Below are 15,560 nucleotides of genomic sequence, written 5' to 3'. Positions count from 1 at the left end.
GTACTGATTTGTAGTAACTGAATGACGGCAGACGAGAATGATAAATTTGACCTAGCTTTCTAGGAACGAATATACTGCCGATGGTTAACCAAGCTGACGAGTAAAACAAAAACAAAACATAAAAGCTAACGTAACCCTATATTTGACCCTTCAACTCGTGTTTTAGTTTTTTGAAATACTTATTAGTACCTCTCTTCTGTGTTGTAAGAGTATGGACCGGCTAATCCCTGAGGGCACAAACAAACATTTGCGCCGAAAAGCCAGGCGACCTTAGCAACGAAATGGTATTTTCACAAGCCGTTGCTACTAACAACACATTATTACGGCAACGCCGTTCTTTTAACAGGTACATTCTGATTAATCGAATACTGTATACTCTGTAGTAGGTACTGTAGTCTCAGGTTTTTATTCCTCACTTTTTGACCTACGAACATTAACTTTTGTATCGTATTGTTTCTATCATGATAGATAAACGCAGTGGTATTTTACACTACCACATACGAGCTTTCTTCACTGCTAGTTACGCCCTACTGAAACATTGTGTACCATTCTATGTAGTCCAACCTGAATAGGGGCGGTGTCACACTTCTGTGTAGCCTAGATAATACGATCCGTTGTCGATTTTATTTCATTTGTATGCTCTCCTGTTATTACTGGATGCGGCAGAATGTTGTTTACATAGTTTTGATTATTTTCTTTGCAGTTCTTGTCATATTCTAAATTGATATGTTATTTCTTTTTGTATCCACAGACTTAATACTACTGTATGGTTCCCAAATTTTGCGTACAACTCCATTAATTTACTTTTAGCACTTTTGTTTGTTAATACAGTGATAATGATTCCCAGCTATAAAATTAAATAATTCTGTTACATTTACTCAGAAAGAATAGGTTTGTATACAGGAAGTTATTGCTGTATGTATGAAAATTCTGGCTATATATCATTGTGCCATTTGCATAAAGTACTACCTGTACTTTTCCTTGTGTATGAATTTCAGTGTTAGTGTTGCTACTAACTTTTATATTCTTATCTGTTTTGTGTGCTGTTTCCAACTATTGCCTCTTCAGATTTCCAGATAAATTCCTTAAAAGACTGTGTTGATACAATTTGATCATTTAGTTGTACTGCAAAGCACTTCTCACTGAACACATACTCTATACAAATAATCAGTCACTAATGATTTATAGGAATACTTTATGGAGAAACTCTTAGCTCAACGTTTTTCAATATATAGAATTTGTGAAGAATTTGTCTGAGTTTAAGTCGGAGTTTTGGAGGCATATGTGGTAAGTTGTTTATACACATTGGCAGTTTTGTGAGAGAGTACCACCCCAATGCTGTGCTGTGAAGGCAATGGTAGTGTGCATAAATTGCTTGTATGGCTCATAGTGCTCTAGAGAGGGAGCAGACTTAGAACACTCATTTTATTTGTTGAAAAGCATGTTGGTACTGTTAGGATCATTCATATTCCACACTTTTCTTGTATAAGTTATCGAGTGATATGGCAATACTGTCAGAATTAGATATAAATTTGGAATAATAATTAATTTTGCCAAGAAATGATTGAAAGCATTTTAAGTTCATGAGCACTTGAATTTTGCCTGGGGCTTTTACATGTTGCTGGGTTGATAGCCAGACTGAAGATGTGGCCCAGTTGCTCCACTTGGTTTCTGAAAAATTCACAACTATTTAAAACTTCCTGCCAAATTAAAAGTGTTTGCCAAACTGGTACTCGAATCTGAAAGTTTTCCTTTTACAGGCAAATACTCTACTGACTGAGGTACCAAGTATGACTCATGATCTGTCGTCACAGCTATACCTCTGCCAGTACCTCATATCCTACCTTACAAAGCTGTGAGGACAGGGTGTGAGCTATGCTTGGGTAGCGCAATTGGCAGAAAACTTGCCTGTAAAAGGCAAAGGTGTCAAGTTCAAGTCCCAGTCCAGTATGGAATTTTAATCTGCCAGGAAGTTTCATATCAGTGCATACTCTGCTGCAGTATGAAATTTCATTCTGGGTATGCTTACTGAAATTGTATTTTAGTCCATTCGCTGTAACACATTGAAAGGATAAGCAGGTTTGCCTTGCGTTCCCTTTTAGCACCAGTCACAATGATATTATCCAAGTATCCTGTGTTGGGAATCTTTTGAGCTAATTTCTAGTGCCCTATTGATTCCAAAAGATAGTCTGCAACTGTTTGTTAAGATGCGAATTCTTAAACACTGGAGTCTTACTGAGCACTGTGGACAGTCCAACAGTTTTGTGTTTTAAAGACGATTGTAACTTACAGGACTTTTCTAGGTCAGTTTATTAAAATGGTGGCAGCTGGATACATATGTAAAAAAGTTTAATGAATATGGTAAACAGTAGAGTTGACCTAGTGAAATTACGTTGTCTCTACATGTTCTATCATATGTTGTTTCGGTTTCCATATAGATCATCACACACCCAGATGGCTGTGCATGTAAAAATTCCACTTCTGGAATGGGGAGATGCACTTGCCAGGATTGAATACACCTGGCAGAGTAACAGTGAGGGTGGAAGTGCCAGCCAGCATAGATTGATTTTTAGGTAATTTCCCACATCCCATTAGGTGAATACTGGGCTGGTACCCAATGCCTTCTCAGTTGTCCATAAATAATTCACAGACATTTAGAAAACTTTCATTCAGTTTCACATGAATAAGACTACATGCAGATAGTTGGGGTACACATTCTGTCCTGGGAAGTAAGGGGATGGCGGCAGAAAGGGGTCTGACCATCCCTGAAATTTACTGTGCCATATCCGTTAATAACCATGCTGACCCTGTGCTGATGCAGTACAAAAGCACAAGAAAAACAACAATGTCTAGACGGGCCATCAGTAGATCTGTTCAATATTCATAGTGGTTTTCTTGTAGCTGTCTTACAGTGAAAATTAAATCTGCTATGGGCTTTCCTACTCGTAAGTCATGTTGTTTTTATCTCATCCTTCCTTCTACTTTTGTATGAATTAATGTATCTTCCTCAAAGATCTTTGCACAGTGGCTCATCAATGTCATTCCCCAATAGCTTTTTCAGTCTGTTCTATTACCTTCCTTGAAGACAAGGACAATTATTCCCTTCTTTACTCATCTGGGGTCCTTCTCTCTTTCCACGCAATTTTCATCACTAAATAGAGCCATTTTATCCCCACCTCTGCTGTTGCTATCCTGATCTCTACGCTCATCTCATGAAAATCTGATGGCTTCCATCATTCCATCTTTCTCAGTGCATCTTCCACTTTTATGCAAGTTAAATCATTTTCTGTTTGTAGTTCCTTGTCTTCCTCCTTGTCCAGGTTTCCAATTGGGTTCGAGAGTTTTTCAAAATACTCCCTCCACATGATCTTGAGTTTCTACTGATATTTTACCTCATGGCCACTTTTGTTCACCATTCATCATATATTTCCATCTCTCACATTTAACCATCCTGTGTAGGACCTATTTTGCACCTTTGATCACCTCCTCCTTCATTAAAGTCCATTCTTCCATCCACCTTCTTCTCTCTTCTGGCACCATTCTTTCTGCCTCTTTCTTTCTTGTCTGAGACTCTTCTCTTGTCTCTGCTGACCTAGTCTGGAACTGTATCCTGAAGGCTCTATTCTTCTTCAGCACTGTACCTTCCGTTTCTTCATTCCACCATGGCTTTACCTTCCATCTTTTTTTGTTGCTTGTCCTCTAACATATAACTTTTGTTGCACTTGATTTCTTCTTAAATCTGCTTCATTCCTCTTTTACTGTTTTTGGTTCGTCCATTGGGACATTTCCCTCACTATTCCAAGGTAGTCTACCCTATTTTCTTCGTGTTTTAGCCTCTGTAACTTTACACAGCTATCCTGATTTTCTGTCACTTTGTTAACTTTAGCCCTTCTCAAGTTCGTTATTAGCTGTCAGTGGTTGCTACCCAAGGCCTCTAATGATATTATCTGTACATCTGTATTGTTTTTGTTCATTCCTCTATTGTACAGATAGTTAACTACTACTTTCTACTCAAGTCATTACTGTAAAAAGTAATCGTGTGACTCTCCTTTTTCTTGAAGCAGGAATCCCTGATGAACAAACAATTTTTTTGGCAGAAATCCAATAGTCTGTCACCTTCCTTGATTTGACTGTCCTAACCATCTGGTCCAAACACACTTTACTACTTTTGTCTTTCTCTTCCAATATGTGTATTGAAATTCCCCATTATCGTCACGATCTTTCCTCCAGTCTGTATCTGCATCCCCTCTTCAAATTATTGCTTTCTGTGACCTGTCCCTTGAGTGATATTTGTGTGTCCATCATCCTATCACTTATTCTCTTCATTTCTTCTTTTACCCAAGTCTCACTCCATTCCTGCTTCGATATAACGGGTAGTCTTTTTCAGTCTCTCCTCCCTTCTTTACACCTAGTTTCTTCCAACCCCAATAAAGCCAGGTGCCTTCTTTCCATCATATGCATCATCTCCTCCATCTCACCAGTTAATGTCCAAATAGTCATTGCCCTAAATTATAATCCATGTTTACAGCTGGGTTGTTATCTATCTATCCTTTCTGAGGCTTATTCCATTCAAATGTAGAGCTGCATCATGTATCAATTAATTAGATCAAATGGCTGATAAATAAATACCATCTAAAGTGCATGTTAATTACCATGAGTTGACATGACTTTGTCTAATAGCAGTTGAAGATATGCTTGAGTTAGATCTATTTTGGAGAAATATTGACCATGAGATAGTTTTGTCAGTAATTCTTTTGGTTGTGGAATGGGATTGACTTCAGACTTGCTACATTTATGGTTATTTTGAAATCACTGCAGACACGGAGGAAATAATCTGCGTTGCCTAAGACTGTTAACAGAGTTGCTGGCTGACCAGATGTAATAAGTATCAGGATATCTTGTTCCCTTAAGTGATGTAGCTCACTTTTGAGGTCCTCTTACAATGCTACTAATAGTGGTTGGGGTTGGAGGTAATGAGGTGTTGTGGGAGATTTCAACCGAATTTGAGCTGCGTAATTGTTGACTCCCTCTAAGTCTAGTGAAGAGAAAGCAAAAATTCACTGGATAGTGAATGATACTACTCAGGGCACAGCATAATGTCATCTATTATTTGAAATGAGAAAGCTGTAAAGGTGTTCATCCCAGATATGTTTTGTCTCTTTGGTGAGGGCATAACTAAAATGTAAATGAACAGCTGTCATTTATCTATGACACTGTTATTGTGCATTCCTTGCAGAACTGGATGTGGTATTTGCTATAGGATGTTAATGTTTCTAACGTAGGCTGTAATGGTGGTGAACCAGTCTAGACATAAGCTTCCTCATTTATGATAGAGGCTGTTGTCAGTATAGACAAAAAAATTAATTCATACATTCTTAATTACTAATGGAAGAGATAACTTACGTGCTCATGCCATTAAAGGACTCAGTTGTGGCTGAAGCATGTTTATGCTATTTCGCTGTTGGTGGGACTTATTTAACGCAGCTGTGTCAGACTTCTGCCAATGCCCCTTTTTATTAACTGTCCACAGAGTGTTTCTTTTTAGAGGCAGTAAGAGTGTGGATACTTTGAACAACAGTCTGGACAACCTCAATACGTAGCCCTTTTTGTTGTTATAATGAGGTTGTGAGTATTCCTGTGAAGACTGAGATGTTCACTACTGCTGTATGAGTGCTGTGTGTTCTTTATTATTTGGACATCAGGGTTTGAACCTCAAGTCCAATGAAGAAAACAGACTTCTCATGTTCTGATCATACTTACTGTGGAATGGAGTGCTTTTTTATAGATGATATCAGGTTCATCGAAAGATTTCTGTACTACAGCTGACATTTCAAAAGTTTTTGCAACAGATAAGACTTTCTTGATAATACTATTTGCTAGTATAAGTGTCTCTATCCATAATTCCTGATTACAACCTCTCATACTAGTGATTCAGCATAGGCTTGTTTACAAGTTACATTTTCACAGCTGAACTGACATTTGCGCATCAGACCATTTAAATCAATTGATTTGATTTCTTATGACAATGAACAATGTGAGCCTGCCTACATAACATTAGTTTGTTGTCTATAATGCAAAGAGTGTACTGTGTTTTTTGGCAACTCTATACAATCCACGTTGGTGGGAGGATGCATCTGTAATGTGATTCTTTTTCTTGTGTCTTTGTCCCACATGAGTGCAGGGTCAATATGATTTTTAATGGGACATGGTTAATTTAAGGGGCCTTTCTTGTTGGTAGTTCATTATCCCCTGGGACAGAATATGTGTACCCCAATTGTCTGCAATTAGTGTGATTCATTTGAAAGTAAGCGAATGTTATCTAAATGTTTGTGAATCATGTACCTGAGGGGGGTCTTGGGTACCAGCTTGGTATTCATTTACTGGAATGTGGGAAACTGATTAAAAACCACATCCAGGATGGCTGGCACACTGACCCTTTTCGTTAATATGCCAGGCAGATCCAATCTGGGACCAGTACCCATCCCAGAAGGGACATTTTAACTCACATGGCTATCTGGATGGGTCAACTGTAGTATGATTCTGTTCATAATCTTCTGGATGAACAGGTGCAAATGGTTGTGGCAACTGCTGGCATAATGAGTTGCTGTAGTATGAGCTGCTATTACTTAGCCCGCTTGGCTTATTGTTTCAGTATGACTTGTAGCTAAGAGTGATGCAGTCCTTGCTGTTGTATTAGAAGTTGCAGCTATTGCTGTCACAGTTGCATGAATTCTGGATCCATGTTAGCTGAAACTTGATCCACTGTTCACACACATGCAGTAAGCTGGCAATAGTTGTCAGCAAAGCACAGCATAGCACAAACACATTGTGCTACACTGGACGGCGAGTTAGTCTGTGTGATGTCACTAGCTCTAACATGTAACTATCTTCCTATACCATCTCACAGCAATTGGTGCAAGCCATGGCAGCAGTGAGCCCATTGTATCAATTTTTCTGTCCGATGACAAACTCTTTTCTGCAGATATATAATATAATACCTAGAATAGCTGCATTGTCTACCATGAATAATAGTTGAAAAATTGTTTGTAGGTAACACAGACAGGTATAGGGATAAAGCATAAACAAGAATGTAACAGACTTAAAGACCAGTTTAATTGCCAGTCAGATATCCAAAATAATTACATTTTTTTAGAATAAAGCTTTAAATGCTTACCATGTTTTGTTTCCTGCTGCAGAAATACAGGTGGCACTGCAAGTGAGGGATACATGGAGAGGGTTGCCACATTCTCGTATGAAGAGTTGGAATTTTGGTCAGGCTAGAAGCATGTTCGGATGGCTGAGGCATTCTAGAGGGCAGAGCATTCAGGTTTGAGTCCTGGTCCATCTGACAGAACAGACACCACGCACTATTATGGTTCAGTGAGGAAACAAAATCTGGTGATTGAAATTTTCAGTCTGCGGCGGAGTGTGTGCTGATACGAAACTTCCTGGCAGATTAAAACTGTGTGCCGGACTGAGATTCAAATTTGGGACCTTTGCATTTTACGAGCAAATGCTCTATGGGAGAGCTACCATGGATGACTGATGACCTGTCCACACCTTCAGTTCTGCCAGTACCTTGTCTCCTATCTTCCAAACTTCACAGAAGCTCTCCTGTGAACCGTGCAGAGCCATCCCTCTTGGAAGAAAGGATATTTCAGAGACATGGCTTAGCCACAGCCTAGGGGATGAAGCTGTGAGGGCAGATCATGAGTTGTGCTTGGACAGCTCAGTTGTTAGAGCAGTTGCCCATGAAAGGCAAAGGTCTCAAGTTCGAGTCTGCTGAGGTGTGTGCTGCTGCATTGTCGTGATGGAAAAGGACTTTTTTGCGGTCCAATCACCGGCGTTTTTCTTGCAGCTCGGTTTTCAAATGGTCCAGTAACAATGAATAATACGCACCTGTAATAGTTTTATCCTTTTCCAGATAGTCGATGAGGATTATCCCTTGCGAATCCCAAAGGACAGTAGCCATAACCTTTCCAGCCGAAGGAATGGTCTTCGCCTTTTTTGGTGCAGATTCTCCCTTGGTAACCCATTGTTTAGATTGTTGTTTGGTCTCAGGAATATAGTAACGTATCCATGTTTCATCCACAATGACGAAACAACACTTTAAGTCCTGCGGATTCTTTCTGAATAGCTGCAAACCATCCTTGCAACACTTCACATGATTCTGTTTTAGGTCAGGCATGAGCAATCGCAGAATCCATTTTCGGATAGCTTTCTCATGTCCAAATGCTTATGCAAAATATTATGTACCCATTCATTCAAGATGCCCACAGCACTAGCAATCTCACAAACCTTAACTCTTCTGTCAGCCACCACCATATCATGGACTTCTTCAATGATTTCTGGAGTCGTAACCTCCACAGGGCGTCCAGGACGTTCAACACCACTTGTGCCCTTACAACCACTCAGAAAATTTTGAAACCACTTATAAACTGTTCTAATCGAAGGTGCAGAGTCACTGTCATGTTTCTCAAGCTTCTCTTTAGTCTCCTGAGGCATTTTGCCTTTCATAAAGTAACGTTTAATCACCACACGAAATTATTTTTCGTCCATTTTTTGACAATCCCTCGAATTCCTTGACTCACACGAATGCCAATCACAAAGAACTGGACCAATATGGCTGAAACTTGGTGTGCATTCTTTTCAAAGATGCTACTAACTAAACATGACGCCGATATGCGCTGGTACTGCCATCTCTTGGACTTTGCCCGGACTTTACAAATGCCCCTCATATGAAAGTCAGATTGTACGAATACATTATTTGATATTATTAGTAACATATACACTCCAGTTGGCTCTGCTAAGAAATTCATTGATGGAATTGGAGTTGGGCATCAATGAATCTTTTAGGTTCCTCTTAAAACTGAACTTTATTAGTAGTCAAACTGTTTGTGGCTGCTGGCAAATTATTGAAACATGTGTTCCTGAGCAATGGACACTTTTCTTGACCATAGTAAGTGGCTAAAAGTGGCCGGTACAGTGGGATGTATCATCTTCCACGCACATTGCAGTGGTTTGCAGAGTGTAGATGTATACGTAGATTTGTGAAGATCATTCTTATTTGCAGTATTAATTCCGTAAACTGAGCTGTTGGTTTGAAAAAGAGCTATATTTTAATGACAAATTTCATTAAGAAATACATATATTAGAAAGCAACAGTTCTTATTCCTTGTTCCCTAACCAGGCCTCTGCAGAATGTTCTTGAGTTCATACCACAAATAATTCTTATAACACATTTCTGGGCCCAGAAAAATTTAGCATGGGTTGACAAGTTAGCTCAAAAAATAATCGTGTGTGACATTGTGGAATGAAAGTGAGCATAGTATACCAGCTTTTTTATTTTTGTATCACCAATGTCGGGCAGTATTCACATTACAAATACTGGTTTGTTTAGTCACTTTAGCAGCTCTGTGGTATGCTCCTCCCAGCTGAATTTATTATGAAGCTGTAATCTCAGGAATTTAACATTACCAACTTCCTCTATCTACTTCTAGCCACATTTTAAGCATACACTGGTGGGAGATCTCTTACAAGCACTTAATTGCATGTAGTGACTTTTTTAAAAGTATAGTGACAAAGAATTAGCTAAGATGACATAAATGTTTTCTGGGTATGGTACCGTATCATAATGTATAAAAGTACTGCTACATCTACATCTACATACATACTCAGCAATCCACCATACGGTGCGTGGCGGAGGGTACCTCGTACCACAACTAACATCTTCTCTCCCTATTCCACTCCCAAACAGAACGAGGGAAAAATGAATGCCTATATGTCTCTGTACGAGCCCTAATCTCTCTTATCTTATCTTTGTGGTCTTTCCGTGAAATATAAGTTGGCGGCAGTAAAATTGTACTGCAGTCATCCTCAAATGCTAGTTCTCTAAATTTCCTCAGTAGCGATTCACGAAAAGAATGTCTCCTTTCCTCCAGAGACTCCCACCCGAGTTCCTGAAGCATTTCCATAACACTCGCGTGATGATCAAACCTACCAGTAACAAATCTACCAGCTCGCCTCTGAATTGCTTCTATGTCCTTCCTCAATCCGACCTGATAGGGATCCCAAACGCTCGAGCAGTACTCAAGAATAGGTCATATTAGTGTTTTATAAGCAGTCTCCTTTACAGATGAACCATATCTTCCCAAAATACTACCAATGAACCGAAGACGACTATCTGCCTCCCCCACAACTGGCGTTACTTGCTTGTCCCACTTCATATCGCTCTACAATGTTACGCCCAAATATTTAATCGACATGACTGTGTCAAGCGCTACACTACTAATGGAGTATTCAAACATTACGGGATTCTTTTTCCTATTCATCTGCATTAATTTACATTTATCTATATTTAGAGTTAGCTGCCATTCTTTACACCAATCACAAATCCTGTCCAAGTCATCTTGTATCCTACTACAGTCACTCAACGACGACACCTTCCCATACACCACAGCATCATCAGCAAACAGCTATACATTGCTATCCACCCTATCCAAAAGATCATTTATGTAGATAGAAAACAACAGCAGACCTACCACACTTCCCTGGGGCACTCCAGATGATACCCTCACCTCCGATGAACACTCACCATCGAGGACAACGTACTGGGTTCTATTACTTAAGAAGTCTTCAAGCCACTCACATATTTGGGAACCAATCCCATATGCTCGTACCTTAGTTAGTGGTCTGCAGTGGGGCACAGAGTCAAAAGCTTTCCAGAAGTCAAGGAATATGGCATCCATCTGACACCCTTCATCTATGGTTCGCAAGATATCATGAAAAAAGGGCGAGTTGCATTTCGCAGGAGCGATACTTTCTAAAGCCGCGCTGATGCATGGACAGCAACTTCTCTGTCTCAAGGAATTCATTATATTCGAACTGAGAATATGACCGAGAATCCTGCAACAAACCAATGTTAAGGATATTAGTCTGTAATTCAGAGGATCTGTCCTTCTACCCTTCTTATATACAGGTGTCACCTGCGCTTTTTTCTAGTCGCTCGGGACTTTACATTGGGCAAGAGATTCGCGATAAATGCAAGCTAAGTAAGGAGCCAATGCAGTAGAGTACTCTCTGTAAAACTGAATTGGAATCCCATTAGGACATGGTGATTTATTTATTTTCAACCCATTCAGCTGCTTCACAACCCCAGGGATGTCTATCACTATGTCCTCCATACGGGAATCTGTACAAGACTCAAACGGCGGTATGTTTGTACGATCCTCCTGCGTGAAAGATTTCTCAAATGCTAAATTTAAAATTTTATCTTTTGTTTTGCTGTCTTCCGTTGCCAGGCCAGACTGATCAGTGAGTGACTGGATGGAAGCCTTAGACCTGCTTACTGATTTTACGTAAGACCAGAATTTCCTTGGGTTTTCACCAAGATCTTTTGCTAAGGTATGACGGTAGTAGTGGTTGTATGCTTCGCACATCGCTCTTTTTACCGCTGCACAAATCTCTACTAACTTTTGCCTGTCCTCATTCTCCCGTTCTTTCTTGTACCGCGAGTGCAACTGTCTTTGCTTCCTGAGCATTTTCCGAATTGCGCTGTTAAACCACGGTGGGTCTTTTCCATCCGAAACCCACTTTGTCAGCTCATACTTCTCCAATGCGTGATTTACAATGTGTTTAAAATTTGCCCATAATTCTTCCACGTCCATCGTACCGGAAGCAAATGAAATCGATTCATTTACTAAGTGGGATGCTAACAACTGCTTATCTGCTCTTTCTAGTAAGAATACTCTCCTAGCCTTCCTGACCGACTTCTTAACTTTCGTAACCATAGTCGTAATGACATCATCTTAATCACTAATCCCTGTCTCAGCACTGACACCTTCGATGAGGTCTGGTCTGTTCATGACTACCAGATCTAAAATATTTCCATTACGTGTTGGCTGTCGATTTAGCTGCTCAAGACAGTTTTCGGATAATGTGTTCAAAAGTAATTCACACGATGGCTTGTCTGTACCACCTGTAATGAATCCATAGACTTCCCAGTCTATACTAGGTAGGCTGAAGTCACCTCCGACTAATATAGCATGATCCCGGTACTTCTGCGATACAGAGTGTAGACTCCCTTTGAATGATTCTAGAACATTCATGGTGGAACCAGGTAGCAGGTAATAACACCCAACAATTAACTTTATGTCTCCCAGCCCTGTTAAACGCGTCCAGAATATTTCACTATCACACACTACTTCGACCTCAGTAGACACAATATTTTTGTCAACTGCAATGAAGACACCACCTCCTACAGTGTCTAATCTGTGTTTCTGATACACGTTCCAATCCTCACTAAATATTACAGAACTTCCTATCTCAGGGTTCAGCCAGGTCTCAGTCCCAAGAATAATTTGCGCGCCACATGCTTCCTGGAGGGCAGTAAATTCAGGAACTTTATTCCGAACACTCTGAAAATGTACTGCTAATATCTTGATAGCTGAAGTGTCTTTACACTGAGCGCGTCCTGATTTCCCTGCCTGCACATCGACTGGTGAGTGTTCATCAGGACACCTCGCACTACTGCCTAGCCTAAAAAACCCCCATGTGCACGCCACAAGTACTCTTGCTACCCGGGTAGCCACTTCCTTTGTGTAGTGCACCCCTGACCTATCTAGGGGCGTCCTACAATTCCCCACCCAATAGCGCAAGTCTAGAAATCTGCAGCCAAGACCGTCACAGAGTCGTCGAAGCCTCTGGTTGAGACCCTCCACTTGGCTCCAAACCAAAGGACCCCAATCCACTCTGGGAATGATGCTGCAAATAGAGAGCTCTGCTTGCACCCCGCGTGCGAGGCCAGCGGTCTTCACCAAATCCGCATGCTGCCTGTACGAACTGAGGATCGCCTCAGAACCCAAGTGACAGGCATCATTGGTGCTGACGTGAGCAACTACTTGCAGATGACTGCACCATGTACGCTCGATAGCCACAGGCAAGGGCGCCTCCACTTCTTGGATGAGGTCCCCCGGCAGACAAACCGAGTGCACGTTGGAATTCTTTTCAGCCCTGTACGCTATTTCCCTAAGGGGCTCCATCACCCGCCTAACGTTGGAGCTCCCAATAACCAGCAAGCCTTTGCCCCCATGTGCCTGCTCGGGCCGTGCTGAAAGAACGGCCACCTGCCCACTGACAGGATGAAAGGGCGAGGCCAGCTGGCCAGCCTCCACATTGACCCTCTGCCCTGAGCGATGCGAACGCGTTGCAGTCCACCACTCATCCTGAGGTGAGGGCGGTCACAACATGCCGGGTACACTAGAAGGTGTCTCGGTGGCTGAGTCATTGGACGCAGCAAGCGACACCTGGTGTGTCTCAAGCGACATGCCAGACCCTTCGCCATTGCTGCACCTCGAGGCAGCAGCCTGAAGGTGGCTGACCGTGGCCAACAGCACGCTCAGCTGCTCATGAACCACGGCCAGTTCCTCCTGCACCTGCACACAGCACGCACTGCTGCTGGATGAAAACCAGTGTTTCGACCATGATTGCAGCGGTCTTGTTCTGGGTCTACTGGTGCATTCTAGTTATGCAGTGTCTCTTATATTTTGTTGTTACTGTTCACTATGCATGTCATTACATCATAATTTTTAAAAGATAGTTCATTTCATTGATCAATTAAGGAAGAAGGAGAGGGAACTTTATTTCAATAGGTTATTACGGTGGAGGGAGAGCCAACAGTGAATGGCATCAATTCGCCTACTTACAATTTGGCAAAGTACATAGCTTGCAAATTAAGATGTCTAGTTGGCAAGACAGACTCTTATGTGAAGAACTCGATGCACTTTATAGAACGCCTAAAGGGAGAAGCAATTTTATCTGTTAATTACGAACGTGCCAAGTAGATGAAACTATTCACATCCATCAGGAACATGTCCTGCCAGACATATGTGACCTGGAAGCATTTGAAGCAACAGTCCTTGGTTCAGCTTCTTTACATCCATGTTGCTGGTTCAGATATGTGGTCAACATGTTCCATGTTCGCTATATGGCGTCATGCTGAAATGGAGCTACACAAGTTTCACAAATATTTGTACAACATGCATGGGAAGATATGGTTCACGCTCGAAGTTAAGGAGAGTGGTGCAATTTCATTTCTAGACATTGAAGTATACAGGACAACGGAGGGCACACTGGGGCACAAAGTATATCAAAAGCCTACACATACAGACAGGTATGTGCACGCCCAATCCTACCACCACCCAGCACACAAGAACTCTGTCATCCATTCTTTGGCAATCCGTGTGCAGTGCCTAAGTGATTCTCAAAACATAGCACCTGAGCGTAAAAGGTTACACACAATGTTTCTAGGCAATGGCTACAACCATAAGTTGATCCACACAGCCTTGTCGATGAATACAAGTAAGCAAGATAAGCAAGAAATAGACAAACTGCAGCCAACAGTGCACTTACCTTATGTGAAAAATGTTACTGAACAAATAGGCAAACACCTTTGCTTGATTGGGGTGCAGCCTGTCTTCTATAGTGGTCACAGGATCCAGGATGTGCTTGGCTCCCCTAAGGACATGCATTACAGACTGCAGGCATGTACAAGGTGGAATACGAATGTGGAGAGGCATAGATCGGTGAGACTGGCAGGCCAATAGCAACATGCATTCGGGAACATGAGTGCTATATTCGTCTCAGGCAACACAACAAATCTGCAGTGGCAGGACGTCAGCAAGATTGCAGAAAAGAAATAAAATTCAGCAAAGTCTGTGTGTTGACCAAGCAGCTGATTATGATAAAATTTGAAATCAGAGAGGCCATTGAAATACTTAAACACCCTAAGAACATCAATAGAGAGGATGGACTCAGGCTTGCCCCATTTTGGCTGCCAGAAATCAGAGCCCAACAGACCGCACTGTCAACATGAGGCACGAGCACTACCAGTGAGTAACTGCTGTCGTGTGGCCTACGTCCAGCATTTGGTAAACAGGAGCCAACTTCTCATTCGATGGTGAACACCAGTCATGGCACATAACACAAGAGGCAATAGACGACAGAGCTTACACTCTCGCTCCACCGCAATATTAAAATAAAGTTCCCTCTCCTTCTTTCTTAAGTAACCAATGAAACAAACTAACTTTGTAAAATTATGACATAATGGCATGTGCAGTGAGCAGTAAGAACAAAATATAAGGGACACAGCATAGCTAGAATGTACCAGTAGACCCAGAAGAAGGCCACTGCTACCATGGCCGATATGTTGGTTTCTATCCAGCAGCTTTAGTTTTATACATTATGATACGGTACCATACCCAGAAAACTTTTATCTTGACTGACTCTGGCTGCGGAAGCCTACGCAGTTAAAATCGGCTAGGAGTCATTTATTAATGTTCATGAAAATTTCATTAACCAAACTTTCTAAAACTATACTATATTTGCTATTTATTGCAATGTTTGCATCATCTGCAAGCAAAACAAACTTGACATCTGGTAATGTTACAGATGTAAGGTCATTGATATACACAGGAAAAACTAAGGGGTCTAACATGGAACCTTGAGGAACACTGCATGTAATTTGTTCCCAGTTGGATGATGCCTGATAGCTTAAAACAAGG

At 41.2% G+C, this 15,560-nt stretch overlaps 1 protein-coding gene across 1 annotated transcript in view; it reads left to right on the top strand.

Moving 5' to 3' along the window:
* Positions 1 to 237: 237 nt before the first annotated feature.
* The window catches only part of LOC126176716 (cilia- and flagella-associated protein 45-like), a 150,462-nt gene continuing 135,139 nt past the window's right edge, over positions 238 to 15,560 (top strand). Inside the window, exon 1 of the mRNA XM_049923883.1 lies at positions 238 to 346. The gene's annotated coding sequence lies outside the window, so the exon portion shown is untranslated. The remainder of the gene's footprint in view (positions 347 to 15,560) is intronic.

This window comes from Schistocerca cancellata, chromosome 3, assembly GCF_023864275.1.
Source record: "Schistocerca cancellata isolate TAMUIC-IGC-003103 chromosome 3, iqSchCanc2.1, whole genome shotgun sequence".
Lineage (NCBI taxonomy): Eukaryota > Metazoa > Arthropoda > Insecta > Orthoptera > Acrididae > Schistocerca > Schistocerca cancellata.
This window is presented reverse-complemented; position numbering and strand designations above follow the sequence as displayed.